General features: G+C 44.6%; 1 protein-coding gene and 1 long non-coding RNA gene across 8 annotated transcripts in view; one reads left to right on the top strand and one right to left on the bottom strand.

The window, feature by feature from the left end:
- Positions 1-7,376: 7,376 nt before the first annotated feature.
- On the bottom strand, positions 7,377-12,017 carry LOC310751494. Of its 3 annotated transcripts, none has more exons than XR_014542560.1 (3): positions 11,778-12,017; positions 10,025-10,062; positions 7,377-8,234 (listed from the first exon to the last, which is right to left on the bottom strand). It is a non-coding gene; the product is annotated as an uncharacterized lncRNA (long non-coding RNA). The 3 variants fall into 3 exon arrangements; XR_014542561.1 differs by having other exon boundaries at positions 10,025-10,071; positions 11,925-12,017; XR_014542562.1 differs by lacking the exon at positions 7,377-8,234 and adding an exon at positions 9,314-9,449.
- Positions 12,018-12,166: 149 nt separating this feature from the next.
- Positions 12,167-13,875, top strand: part of PIWIL1 (piwi like RNA-mediated gene silencing 1) — a 29,521-nt gene continuing 27,812 nt past the window's right edge. The window contains exons 1-2 of one of the 5 annotated variants that reach the window (XM_083589968.1): positions 12,448-13,000; positions 13,124-13,217. The gene's annotated coding sequence lies outside the window, so the exon portion shown is untranslated. Of the gene's footprint in view, positions 12,393-12,447; positions 13,001-13,123; positions 13,218-13,875 lie in introns of those variants that run through there. The other 4 variants (XM_083589967.1, XM_083589966.1, XM_083589964.1 and 1 more) reach the window with 4 other exon arrangements.

Raw genomic sequence — 13,875 nt, 5'->3', positions numbered from 1 at the left:
ATATAATAATTATTTTTTTTAAAAAAAACACATTGTAGGGGGTTGGACTAGATGACCGTTGGGTACCTTCCAACTCTTTGATTCCATCCATCCTCTGCTTAAAAACCTCCAGTGAAGGAGCGTCCACAACTTCCTGAGGGAGTCCATTGTCCTTTCCACTGTCAAACAGCTCTTACCACCAGAAAGTTCTTCCTGATGTTCATTCGGAATCTCCTTTATGGTCCTACCCTGTGGAGCAGGAGAAAACAAGCTTGTTCCATCTTTCATGGGACAGCTCTTTAGAGATCTGGAGATAGCAATAGCCTTCTTATCTTGCAATAGCCTGTCCAGCAGTGAGTTAAAAGGAAAAAGATTTTTATTTTCTTTGGCTGAAAGATACACTGGAGCAGAGCAGAGCATAAAGGCTCAGATTCTATTGTCTGCCACACAGAAGGCTTTGCCCCTGGAAATGGCCTGCTGAAGCTCAGGTGCCACATCAGACAATCTTGGGATCCAGGAGGAATCAGGAGGTTCTTTAAGGTGCTTTGCCTCAGACTACTCTCCCCTCACCAGGGCTGAAGCAAGAATCCACTGGCAGTTCAGTCGGCTTCTGCACACACTTGTAAACCACTTATAAACGCCATCTCCAACTCCTCGAAAGATTCCATCAATGGTGTCTCTGAAAAATTTTACACATCACTTGGGAAGACAGGCGAACTAATATCAGTGTACTGGAAGAAGCAAAGACCACCCGTGTTGAAGCAAGGATTCTTCAACATCAACTTCATTGGACTGGTCATGTTGTGTAGATGCCTGATGACCGTCTTCCAAAGCAACTACTCTATTCTGAACTTAAAAATGGAAAGTGTAATGCTGGTGGTCAACAAAAGAGGTTTAAAGACTCTCTCAAGGCAAATCTAAAAAAATGTAGTATAAACACTGACAACTGGAAAACACTGGCCCGTGAGCGCTCCAGTTGGAGAGCAGCCTTTACCAAAGGTGTCATGGGCTTTGAAGAAACTCGAACTCAGGACGCAAGGGAGAAACGTGCTAAGAGGAAGGCACGCTTGGCAAATCCACACCGTGATCAACTCCCGCCCAGAAACCAACTGTGGAAGAACATGTGGATCCAGAATTGGCCTCCACAGTCACTTACGGACTCATTGTTAAAACCGTGTTTATGGAAGACAATCTTACTCGGCTACGAGTGATCGCCAAAGAAGAAGAAGTACCCTGTCCATAATCTCAAGTGACAGAAGTCATTGGTCAGCCCTGTTTGGAAAGTTCCCGCAATCTCTCCCCTCCGTCCTTTCCCCCCCCATCCCCCCTGATGTTCTGCTTTCCCCCTTACTGCCGCATTAGTACACACTCTGAGAAATAAAATAGATGCATCAAATTATAATCAGTGCCCTCCCCCCAACAGAATAGGATAAAAGCACCGGACGGTGCCTATGAAACATTCAAAGAGCAAAAAGGACAAGCAAGCATTTTACGGGGGGTGGGTGGGGAGGGGGGTGCAAGCGCATTTGGCTCCCAGTTTACAAGCACTCCATAAATAGCTGATGAAGCAGAGGTTGACAAATCAAGCATTGTAACACTTTGATAATTTATGAGGTCATTTGGAAAGAGTCCGTGGCTGCCCCCAGGTGTTTGAGAACCTCTCTCTTTCCCAACTCTCCGTCCCCTTGGGGAAGGAATTTAACAAAGGAATGTCTTTCAAAAAGAGGCACTCTCTGCTGGCCACCACCATTTCCCCCTTGAAGTGTTTTCAAACACACAGCAAGCTAAAAACTAAAAACAAAAAAACCCTTAGAAGTTGGGAATTAATTTTATTTATTTTTTGAAAAAGGAATAGCTAGCTAGCTAGCTAGAGACAGACAGATAGATAGGCAGATACCATAGATTATTCCCAAAGGGTCTGACAGTCCTGGGAAGCTGAATGTGAGGGTCAGATTCACAATGCCTGAATCCCAAACAAGTTTTTGCAGTATGAGGCCCTGATTTTATATCCCTGCCCCACCCCATGGGGGCCTAAATGTAGGACAAAGACTTTGGACTCTTGGCACTCTGGAGTTATAGGCTCAGCCGGGGAACCATTCAGCTGATGGTATATATAAATAGCATGCACACACACTATAAATTTTGGAAAAGTATCTGTTTGCTATGCATTTGGAGATCTCTGAAGATATAACCAAATTTTGCATGAAGGTTCCTAAGACCAAGAATTAGGTTTTCATCTATGTTGATCTATGTTGGGATACAGCTGGGTGCTATTTGGAAACATGATGGCAGACAGAACCTTTCAGAGCTGCATTGATGTTGACCGCTGAGTTCAAGACTGCACAGATTTAGGGGTTTCTTATAAGATGCCTGCTTCTTGGGAGAAAAGCGATGACAAACCTAGATAGCATCTTAAAAAGCAGAGACATCACCTTGCCAACAAAGGTCTGTATAGTTAAAGCTATGGTTTTCCCAGTAGTGATGTATGGAAGTGAGAGCTGGACCATAAAGAAGGCTGATCGCTGAAGAATGGATGCTCTTGGATTATGGTGCTGGAGGAGACTCTTGAGAGTCCCATGGACTGCAAGAAGATCAAACCTATCCATTCTTTAGGAAATCAGCCCTGAGTGCTCACTGGAAGGACAGATCCTGAAGCTGAGGCTCCAATACTTTGGCCACCTCATGAGAAGAGAAGACTCCCTGGAAAAGACCCTGATGTTGGGAAAGATGGAGGGCACAAGGAGAAGGGGATGGCAGAGGATGAGATGGTTGGACAGTGTTCTCGAGGCTACCAACATGAGTTTGACCAAACTGTGGGAGGCAGTGGAAGACAGGAGTGCCTGGCGTGCTCTGGTCCATGGGATCACAAAGAGTCGGACATGACTAAACGATTAAACAGCAACAACAACAGAATTTCCCATGTAATGCTGTATATAAGGCTGCTAGTATGTGTATTTTATATTATTTCCACTAAGGTCGCATCCACACAATGAGTTGCAATCAACTCTGTTTCATCCAGAGTAGACTCATGGAAATGAATGTTTGGGCATGCCCACTAATCTAAAGGACCAACTCTTGAGTAGAACTAGCATTTGATACAACCCAATGCATTTAAAGCATATGGCTCCACCTTAGGAATCCTGGGAACTGTAGATTATGTGTGCTGGGAACTGGAGATCTGTGATGGGGTGCGCTCTGAGTGTTAAAGTGGTAAAAACCAAGGGCATGCACCTTTGCAACCATCTAAGATATCCCACAGGGACGCGGGTGGCGCTGTGGGTAAAACCTCAGCGCCTAGGGCTTGCTGATCGCATGGTCGGCAGTTCGAATCCCTGCGGCGGGGTGAGCTCCTGTCTTTCGGTCCCAGCTCCTGCCCACCTAGCAGTTCGAAAGCACCCCTAAGTGCAAGTAGATAAATAGGTACCGCTTTCTAGCGGGAAGGTAAACAGCGTTTCAGTGTGCTGCGCTGGTGCTGGCTCGCCAGAGCAGCTTCGTCACGCTGGCCACACGACCCGGAAGTGTCTCCGGACAGCGCTGGCCCCCGGCCTCTTAAGTGAGATGGGCGCACAACCCTAGAGTCGGACACGACTGGCCCGTACAGGCAGGGGTACCTTTACCTTTTACCTTTAAGATACCCCACAAGGCAGCAGAGATTTAGGATCAAGCTCTCCTTCTCCTAGATGAGCTACTTCAGCAGGTTGATGAGCTTCATCTGGAGCACGTGCAGAAACCGCCACCAGCCAGCGTGGTGTAGTGGTTAAGAGTGGTAGACTCGCAATCTGGTGAACCGGGTTTGCGACTCTTCGACACGCAGCTGCTGGGTGACCTTGGGCTAGTCACACTTCTTTGAAGTCTCTCAGCCTCACTCACCTCACAGAGTGTTTGTTGTGGGCGAGGAAGGGAAAGGAGATTGTTAGCCGCTTTGAGACTCCTTCGGGAAGTGATAAAGTGGGATATCAAATCCAAACTGTTCCTCTTGACCATTCGACCCACTGTTGGGTCAATTAACCAGAGCCCTTCTTCGCATGCAGAGGAAATCCCTAACTCAGTGAAAGTTTGAGACCCAGCGGCCAATTTCAGTCCAACAGTATGTTGGCAACCTTGCACATCTGACCTGTGCCACGCTGCAGTCTGCTAACTCAGAGAGACAGAGAGCGAGATCTCAAGAATTAGTTCCCTAAAAATTTGATCCACCTTAGATGGGTCTTCAAAGGGTACCTTAAGGCTGATGGAGCTCATTCTAGGGAACCATCACATCACCAGGCTGCTCATCATCATGTACATCACCAGCAGAGGTCCCCCCCCTCCAAAGCAAACGTGTCAAAAGCGGTTTTTGCAACTCAAGAAAACATACTTGGGCAATTACTCCTTCCTCTACCATGTTGCCAGATTTGCTGTACGCCAGGGCTTTAAAGCAGAGATCTAAGGTTCATATCAACACTTTAATCCTCTCAGCAGCTTTGGGTATTTCCTGATGTTTATGAGGAGTGCTCTGGGCCTGAGGCTGGGCGCTCATTGCCATCAACAACAGCAACAACAACAACAGAAAATGAACTTAGCTGAGGTGAAGGAATTGGGTCTGCTTGTTTTTTAAGCCTTAACCACAGCTGCGCAGTGGAATTTGCTTAGGCCCAGCTTAAACAAGAACGGGCCAGATACGGGAAGAAATGGCTGGTAATATTTTGGAGTTTCCTCATTTTCCCTCTGGAATTAGATTGCCTGGTTCCTAAGACGGTGTGGAGATGCTCCCTCGCTTGTCCCATTCTCTCAGGGGTGCCACTTTGAATAAAATATGGGGGGGGCAGGTAAGCCCGACCACCCCACATAATCAAAAACAAGGCATGATAAAAAACTGACTGGTATCATTTTTTTTAAATATGCAGGGATATAAGATATGTAAAATGAACCATGGAAAGAAAAGAAAGGAAGTCATTGATATCTTAAGTATGTAAAATATTTATCCAAAATTGTAAAACAGAAAATTTAATAAGAATCAGATTAAAAAAAGAAGACACCATTTGAATGGCAATGCCCATCAACTTCCCCCCCCCCAATTGGACGAGCTGAGCCTCAGGGTCCCTGCCAAGTCTACAATTATATGCTTCTATGATTTTATGATTCAGGTCCAGCTTATCAGAAAGATTGCCTGCTCCTGTATAGACCTGAAAGATTACTTAGATCATCTGGTGAAATTCTACTCATGGCACAAAACCCAACAGGATGCCATTAGGCGCTGACCCAAATATTGGGGTTTTCTGCTACTGTGGAAACAGCAACCTCTGTTTGTTTGTTTAGATGTAATTTTTGTGCACATTCCCTCATCTGGGTTCTGAGATCTTCTATGGAGTCCCTTTTGTCGGTCACCCTCACAGGCACGCTTGGTGGGGATGCAGGAGAGGGCCTTCTCGGTGGCTGCTCCCAGACTTTGGGACTCCCTCCCTGGTGAAGCTAGAGTTAAGACTGTCTCCCTCCTTGTGGTCCTTCTGCAGATGAAGACCTTGTTCCAACAGGCTTTGGCGAACTGACAGCTTTTATTGAAAGGCCTGGTGCTGTGCTGTTTTTATTGTAATTAATCTGCAAGTTCTTATATATGTTCTAATTCTATTAATGTTTAAAGCTTTTTAATGATTGGTGCCCCCCCATGTTTTCAGCTGTAAGCCTCCTGGAGTCCCTGTCAGGGAAAGAGGTGGGGTATAAACAAATATATAATAAAGATAAGTGATAATTGACCAGGCTTTCCCTGACCCATAAGATTGAACCTTGTTTTATATGCATGAATACCACGCAAAGTCTTTGTTTTAATTGCTTTTGCACGTTTTTATACTGTTGTTTTCCAGGTTTTAGGTGGTATTTTTCATATTGTACGCTGCTTTTATATTGTACACCGCTTAGAAATTTATTTCATTTTGGAAATATGAAGTGGCTGGAAATGCTGTTAAATGGAAAAAACAACAAATAAATCAACGTCTAGCGGGCCAGAGCTTCCACATCCCTGGAAGAGGCTTAGGAAGGTCAGGTGGTACCCGGTGCAGAAAATTTCTTGTCACCCCCCCCATTGTTTTTCCCCCCTGGCTTGCAAAAATGGTTTTACGTTATTTCATATTTTCTTACAAAGGAATAATAATAATAAGTAATAATAATAATAATAATAATAAACATAAACTTTTATTTATATCCTGCCCTTCCCGGCCGAAGTCGGACTCAGGGCGGCTAACATCAGATACATAACATTGGTATAAAATCAAACAATAATTACCGTAAATTACTGTTATGTACTGAAGTTCTCACCCTGGGCCAGCAGGGGGATACTGTAGAGTTTTCACTCAGGTCCACATATGCAAATAAGGGATTGAAAGTGACGTTCAGTGATTGGATAGTTACAGAAAATGGTTACTGTTGTGTTCTAGTGGAGCTCTATATAAGCAGGCTGGCTGAACCCTTCAGTTCAGTTCTGTTCTGGCCTGTGAATAAACAAGATCTGTTTGAAGAATCGCTGTGTCGTCTGATATGTTCACCCACAACTTAACAATTACCTCCTAAAAACATGTCAAAATTAAAGTCTAATCAGGTGGCTTTCTGCAGGGTTAGGCTTGGGAACAGTAAGTGCTCCACAGAATTGAAATTTCAGCCTTCACAACATAGGAAAACGGCCAAGTAAACAGCTATTTTCGTGGAGGAGGGTCAAGATGTTAACTGATATGGAGGCTTCCGGAGGCGGCGCCAACGGCGATGGCGGTCTCCTTCTAACCGGGAGGGAGAAGCTCTGTGGAAAGTGGGTCTGTCCGCTACGGCGAAGCGGAGACCCTTCCAAAAATCACAGGCAGGAGAAGCCTGTGAGCGTGGGACTCGGCGGGCACCCTTAGCGCCCCCCGAATTGGCAAAGGAACCCCGCAAGGTTAAAAAGAGAGGAGTTGTTATTTATGCCAAAGAGAGCCTATCACCGAAATTTGTTTTTAAAGATGAACAAGGAAGATGGGTGGCAATTGAGATTCAATCACAAGGAGAAAGTGGCATTAGCAACAAAGTTAACAAGAGTATGCAAAATTGAACTGAAAATGGATGAAAATATAGAGTTATAATATGTTAAGATATGGAGTTAAGATAAACGAAAGAGGGTAAGGATTTGCTGATTTGATTATTTAAATGGGGATACAAAAAGGGGAGGTGTGAGGAGGCCAAGGAAATAAGATAATGAGTTAGGGTTACAAAAATGGATTTGTTTTTATTCTTCCTTTTCTTATTTTATGTATTTTTCTATGTTTCTTTTACTGTATTTCTTTCTTTTTATATGATCTTTTAAATTTATGTTTTTGTAAAACTCCAATAAATATCTTTTTTTAAAAAAAAGATGTTAACTGATATGTATGAAATTTCATCTATAGCTATATAATCCCTAGTGTAGTAAAATAAGACCTTTGGAGCAGGCATTTTTTTAAAAAAGTTTTTTATGAACTGCCCTAGTAGGGCAGTAATTGTTCCTTGATATTTGTCACCCCTCTCCATCCTACGCCCCTGCTTAGGGGTTCCTTGAGAGACAGGTTGACGTGCATAGGACTCCCCAAGAAGCCAGAAAGCCTGAAAAAACACAGTTGCACTGGGTCTCACTGTGGTATTAAACAGCATAAGCTAACAGCTGCCTGATGGTGCAATTCCTGGCTCCCGAGTCCTGAGGCATCATTTTCCTGTTTATACTTGCACATCAAATGGACTTTTTGAAAGTTTCCCCGATTTCTTTTTTGTTCTGTTTTCTTTGTTCTGCTTCCATATGGTCTTCCCTCCTCTCTATCCCCTCTGCTTTGGAGATGACATGTATGGGAAATGGCTTATTGTAAGCAACAGGAGGCAGCGCAGACCAGTCCCCCCCCTCCCACTTTCCCCATGCACACATACACACAGCCAGCTGCATCATGGGGGCAAAACAAACATCAAAGCAAAGCACCAGCCAATTCTTTTTCATACAGGATACAGGTGACGTGTTTATTGATATAGTTGGAGTCTTGCCACATACCCAGAGCTGTGTGTATAATTATTCCATAGTTCTCTGCACGAACCTCAGGCAAGTGCCTTTCGGTTCATAATTCAGCATTCAAATCATCTCAGCTTTCAATTTCTTGTTGGTTTTTAAACCCAAGTTTCTAGTCCGTAAGACTGAGCACAGGCAAGCATGAATGTGCCACTTCTGAAGTTAAGCTGGGGAGAGAGCTGAGCATAGTTTCAGTGTGCAGTGCAACATTTTTCTCTCTCCTTCCTAATAACTGAAAGACGCAAGCAGAAATGGGTGGATTTAGATGATTTGGATACCATCCTCATCTGATAATCTGTTAAAAGTACAGTACTTGGTTTGAACAATATCACATGAACAAGCAGCAAAAGCCACCAGCTTTTTCAGTTCTTCCAATTAAGACGCATCATGCAGCAATTGCAAGCAAAACGCTTTAAAAAAACTCCATTTGAAAACATTCTGGAACAGAATGACAAAAGAAAATTAATAACAACAATAAACCAATGTACACAAAAGATATCCCACCAAACACAAACTGGATGAAATCCTTGGCAAACTATCATAGTAGTAAAATCGACATGTAAGAAGACTGTGATACAAAAGCCATCAAGAAAATAAATTTATAGAGAAATGGGCAAATCACAGGGCTGTTTACAACACAACCAGATAAGATGATAATAATCCATAAAAGAACACAACCCTTAAGAGAGAGAATAAACACACAGCATCATTTAGGCAAATAAGAAAACAATGCATATTGGAGAACGGAGAAATTTGCATGTCATGAATAAAGCTCTGCACAGTCACAGCTTATACATGGGAGAATGCTTCTCCTCTTAAGCATTTGGTAAAGTGCACATGTACGGAAGTGAGAGCTGGACCATAAAGAAGGCTGATCGCCAAAGAATTGATGCTTTTGAATTATGGTGCTGGAGGAGACTCTGGAGAGTCCCATGGACTGCAAGAAGATCAAACCTATCTATTCTTAAGTAAATCAGCCCTGAGTGCTCACTGGAAGGACAGGTCCTGAAGCTGAGGCTCCAATACTTTGGCCACCTCATGAGAAGAGAAGACTCCCTGGAAAAGACCCTGATGTTGGGAAAGATTGAGGGCACAAGGAGAAGGGGATGACAGAGCACGAGATGGTTGGACATTGTTCTCGAAGCTACCAGCATGAGTTTGACCAAACTGCGGGAGGCAGTGGAAGACAGGAGTGCCTGGCGTGCTCTGGTCCAGGGGGTCACGAAGAGTTGGACACGACTAAACGACTAAACAACAATAACAAACGTGCACATGCATGATCAAGTAATCTTTCTGGCAGCCCTTGAAGGCAGGCTAGCTGGTACTGTATCATTATCCCCATATTGCAGATGGGGGACTGAGGCTGAGACAAAGGCCATCTAATTGAGACTGTGGCAGAGATCATAGCAGCAGCAGTAACTGCCCGGATTGCAGTTATGGCTAGAACCTCACACAAAAAGAAAATTGGGTTTTAATGGTCAAACAGCAGCACCCAAATGCCAGTGATTTTTTTCTTCTTTTTTTCGTGGTAGTGGGGAGAGAGATCTTCCCAGGGGCTGGGGATTCAAACCAGTCTCCCCAGGATCCCTCTGACAAGATCTTTCTAAAAGCCATGAAGCAGTTGCCTTAGAGCTCTGGACGACCTGTTGGTTGAGCTTTCCCCCCAATTTGCCTGCACAAAGCCTATGGGGAGGCTTTGTAATTAGTCCGAGGACCAGGTATACGATGATGGACATCCTGATTTGCTGGCTGGGTGTTTACATGCCTTCACGCTAAAACATTGGTTCACCTCACCCTCTTAACCTCCCCAATCACTTCCCCAACTCCAAAAAACCTCCCGCAGTGCTTTAAAAACAAAGCACCTATTATGAAGTTTATAACATAAATGCTTTTGATAAAGTGGTTTTTGAAATGAGATTCTATCCCAGGGGTGGTCAACTACAGGCCTGGGGGCTGAATGTGGATATCCAAACCTCTCTGTTTGACCCTCCGGAAACTTACCACAACAAACACCCTACTTACCCAGCTTTGCACCCTCTCCATGGGCGTAACCAATGGAGCTGTCCCCCCTAGATCAAGTAAAACAATATAAATACTTAACTGACCAATCACATCGGTTCTGCTCCCCAACCCAACAAAAGTCCTGGCTATGCTCATAGCCTACAGTAAAGGTAAAGGGACCCCTGACCATTAGGTCCAGTCGTGACCGACTCTGGGGTTGCGGCGCTCATCTCACTTTATTGGCCGAGGGAGCCGGCGTACAGCTTCCGGGTCATGTGGCCAGCATGACTAAGCCGCTTCTGGCAAACCAGAGCAGCGCACAGAAACGCTGGTTACCTTCCTGCCGGAGTGGTACCTATTTATCTACTTGCACTTTGACGTGCTTACGAACTGCTAGGTTGGCAGGAGCAGGGACTGAGCAACGGGAGCTCACCCCGTCGTGGGGATTCGAACTGCCGACCTTCTGATCAGCAAGCCCTAGGCTCAGTGGTTTAACCCACAGCACCACAGTACAGAGGCCTACAGTACAGAGGTCAAATTTCCATAGGTTACTCCACTGGCGTGCACTCCCTTCGAAACTTCCCAGAATGGGATGGGGCCCCTTGGTTGAAAAAGTTCACCAACACCTGTTCTATCCAGACTCTCATCAAATCAGTAGGGTTGCCATACATCCAGATTTTCCTGGACATCACCGGGATTGATGCCTGGGGGGGGATTTCTGAAAGGCTTTATCCTGGATGTTGGGCAAGTCAATTGAAAAAAGAAAAAGCTCAAGAATTTTGGGGTCTTCCAAAAAAAACCCCTCAAACTAGGGTGTCCTGGTTTTTTACTTTTTGAAATATGGCAACCCTAAAATTGGTCAATTACTTCCTTGAGTGTTGATATTACTCGTTTTCTTTTCATTTGCTCCTTTCTATGGAATAGTTGTATTATGTTTCCATGGGTTATATGCAGAATACTGTATGTATGTGAATCATTTACCACACCTGCCACGTAATATCCATCCTGCATGTGAAAGAACTGAATCGTTTAGTGTGGCAGTGCCTGAACTTCGGGACTCCCTGCAGATTGAGATCAAGCAGACACCTTCACCGTGCTTTTTTTGGTGCCTGCAAAAAACATTTCTGTTTAGGCCAGTGATGGCCAAACTTGGCCCTCTAGCTGTTTTGGGACTACAACTCCCATCATCCCTAGCTAACAGGACCAGTGGTCAGGGATGATGGGAACTGTAGTCCCAAAACAGCTGGAGGGCCAAGTTTGGCCATTGCTGGTTAAGGCAAACCTAATCAGATGCTTAGAAAATCGAGGTAATCTTAATCTACATCAGGTTTTTAATTTATCTGATTTCTTGATTCACTGCTCCATCTGGTGGGAGAGACATATATTGCTTCCCAGCCACCTGCCAAACTTAAAAACAGAAGCCAACCTGTTAGCAATTGCCAACCAGCGCAGGCAATTAAGCAGGTGCATTACAGCCACTTCCAAGAACTATGGGTTGCTAGATGGTTTTCTTTCTCTCTCTCTTTCATTAAAAAAACCTGTTTCCCATCCAAGCTGGCCATGATTAAGAATCAGATGCTGGCGTTTGTTTATTAATAGTGTTTTAAAGACTAATTGATTTATTGATGCTTTATTATTTTATATGATATCTGCTTTATTTGTGAGGCTGCATTATGTTTTATTATTGTTTATAAGCCGCTTTGGGATTCGTTTGAATGAAAAGCAGCACTGAAATACAATAAATCAAATCAAATATTTCCTTTTCCCTGCCCACCCCACTTTCCTTTTGTGCCGTGTCTTTTCATGCTGCAGTCCTGACAGTGATTGATTGATTGATTGATTGGGGTCGATGAAAAATAGAACATTTTGTTTTATTAACAAATAGGGAAACTGCCCAATTAAAAAGATTAAGCGCTGCTACCGCTTCTAAATCCAGCGAACCTGAGGTTTTCTCTCTAGCGCCTTCGAAAACTCCGGGTCGCTTCGGTAACTTTCGGGACTCCTCGATAGCTTTCGGTTCTTTCGCAGAGCGGTGTAAATACCGTACGCTTCCCCATGAGCCGCCGCCGCCGGCTGCAACCGACCGGCTTCGGAAACGTTCGGCATCACATGCCTGTCAGAAGGAGCGGGAGGGACGGCGAGGTCACGAGGACCAATCAGAGCTCGGCGCGCTTCTCCCTCGCTTTCGAAGCTTTGCGAGGCAGAGTGATTTGTCGACGGAGTTCATCCGCGGAGAGCACGCGCGTGGGGAAAAATATCCCTAAACATAACGTCGTTATTATTTTCTATCTTTCTTTTTTTTTGCGACGCGGAATACGACAAAAAAGGCTGAGAGGGGGGTTCTGCGTGAGAAAAAGGGCCAACGGTACCGGGGATTCAAAAGGGCGAGGTTCGTCACGTGACGCGGAGTGATATTCTTTTCTTTGTGACGCCTACCCGAATTCTCTTTACAAGGTGGAAAGAGCCGTTAGGGCGTAGCCCCGGTCTTTTTTTCTGTGTGGGCGTGTCTTATTTTAGAGTTGTGGGCGGGGTCAGCGGGCACGTGCTCCTCCCGGGGTCTATAAAAGGCCGTTTAACCGTCGCACCAACGCCTCTTAGGAGCGGTTGGAGGGCCCGTTCTAACGTCTCCCGGGGTTCGGTCGCTGGTGGGCGGGACAAAAGGGGCCGTGGGCGCTGGGGTGAAAAGGGGGCTGGGGTGAAAAGGGGGCTCGACCTTCCTCAAATTATCAAGGCAAGTTCTCAGGTCTGCAGTGTCTCTGCACATGTGCAGAGTGCCTTCGTAAATCAAGTGTTTCGAGTTTTTGTTACGTTTTATGTGGGGGGTGGGGTGGTGGAGTCGACGGCTCCCGTTCTCTTTGGGGTGTTCTAAATTAATTTTTAAACAATAATTACATTCAGGATTTTAAAATCGTTGTTATGAAGCCCTTAAGTTATCAAGGCAGATGGTGGGAGGGTGTTGCCTCAGGCCTGCGGTGCCTCTGGGCATGTACAAAGAAAGTATTTGCTTTGGGTTTTGTGTGTATGAGTGGGTTGAGGGCTTTCTTAGCTCTCACGTTATTTGGGATTTTAAAAATGAGTTTTAAGTATTTTTCGTTTCAAACCCTTTAAATATCAAGGCAGATTGTGGAATGGTGGTGTCTTAGGCCTGCAGTGCTTCTGTGCATGTAAAGAGTGTCTCTGCTTCGTTAATGTTTCATTAGGTTAATGAAACAAGGTCTTGGCTTGAGGGGCTGCGGGGTGGGGTTGCCCCCCCTTTTTTAGTTCCTGCATTATTTGTTGCTTTTAAAAACCTGTGTAATTAATATTCCCTTGTAAATTGCCTTGGAAAACTATATAAAACTAGGGTATAAATAATTAATAAAAAAAACCCCAAAGCTCTGTTAGATACAGATGCATATTAGATTATTGGAGCTAAACTAGTTGTTCCGACAGTGAGGGGGGAAAGTATTTGATCCCCTGCTAAATTTGCCCTTTGACAAAGAAATGACCAGCCCATAATTTTAATGGTAGGTTTATTGTAGCTGTGAGAAACAGAATAACGGGGAAAACCCCCAGAAACTCAGAAGACAAAAGTCAGAGATTGATGTTCATGATAATGAGTGAAATAAGTATTTGATCCCTTTGCAAAAGTTGACTTATACGGTAGTACTTGGTGGCAAAACCCTTGTTGGCAATTAGAGGTCAGACGTTTCTTGTAGGTGGCCACCAGATTTGCACACATCTCGGGAGGTATTTTGTCCCACTCCTCTTTGCAGATCTTCTCCAAGTCAGTAAGATTTTGAGGCTGATGTGTAGCTACTCGAACCTTCAGCTCCCTCCACAGATTTTCGATGGGATCAAGGTCTGGAGACTGGCTAGGCCACTCCAGGACC

Source organism: Podarcis filfolensis, assembly GCF_964270895.1.
Source record: "Podarcis filfolensis genome assembly, chromosome: 16".
In the NCBI taxonomy this organism is placed as follows: Eukaryota; Metazoa; Chordata; class Lepidosauria; order Squamata; family Lacertidae; genus Podarcis; species Podarcis filfolensis.
This window is presented reverse-complemented; position numbering and strand designations above follow the sequence as displayed.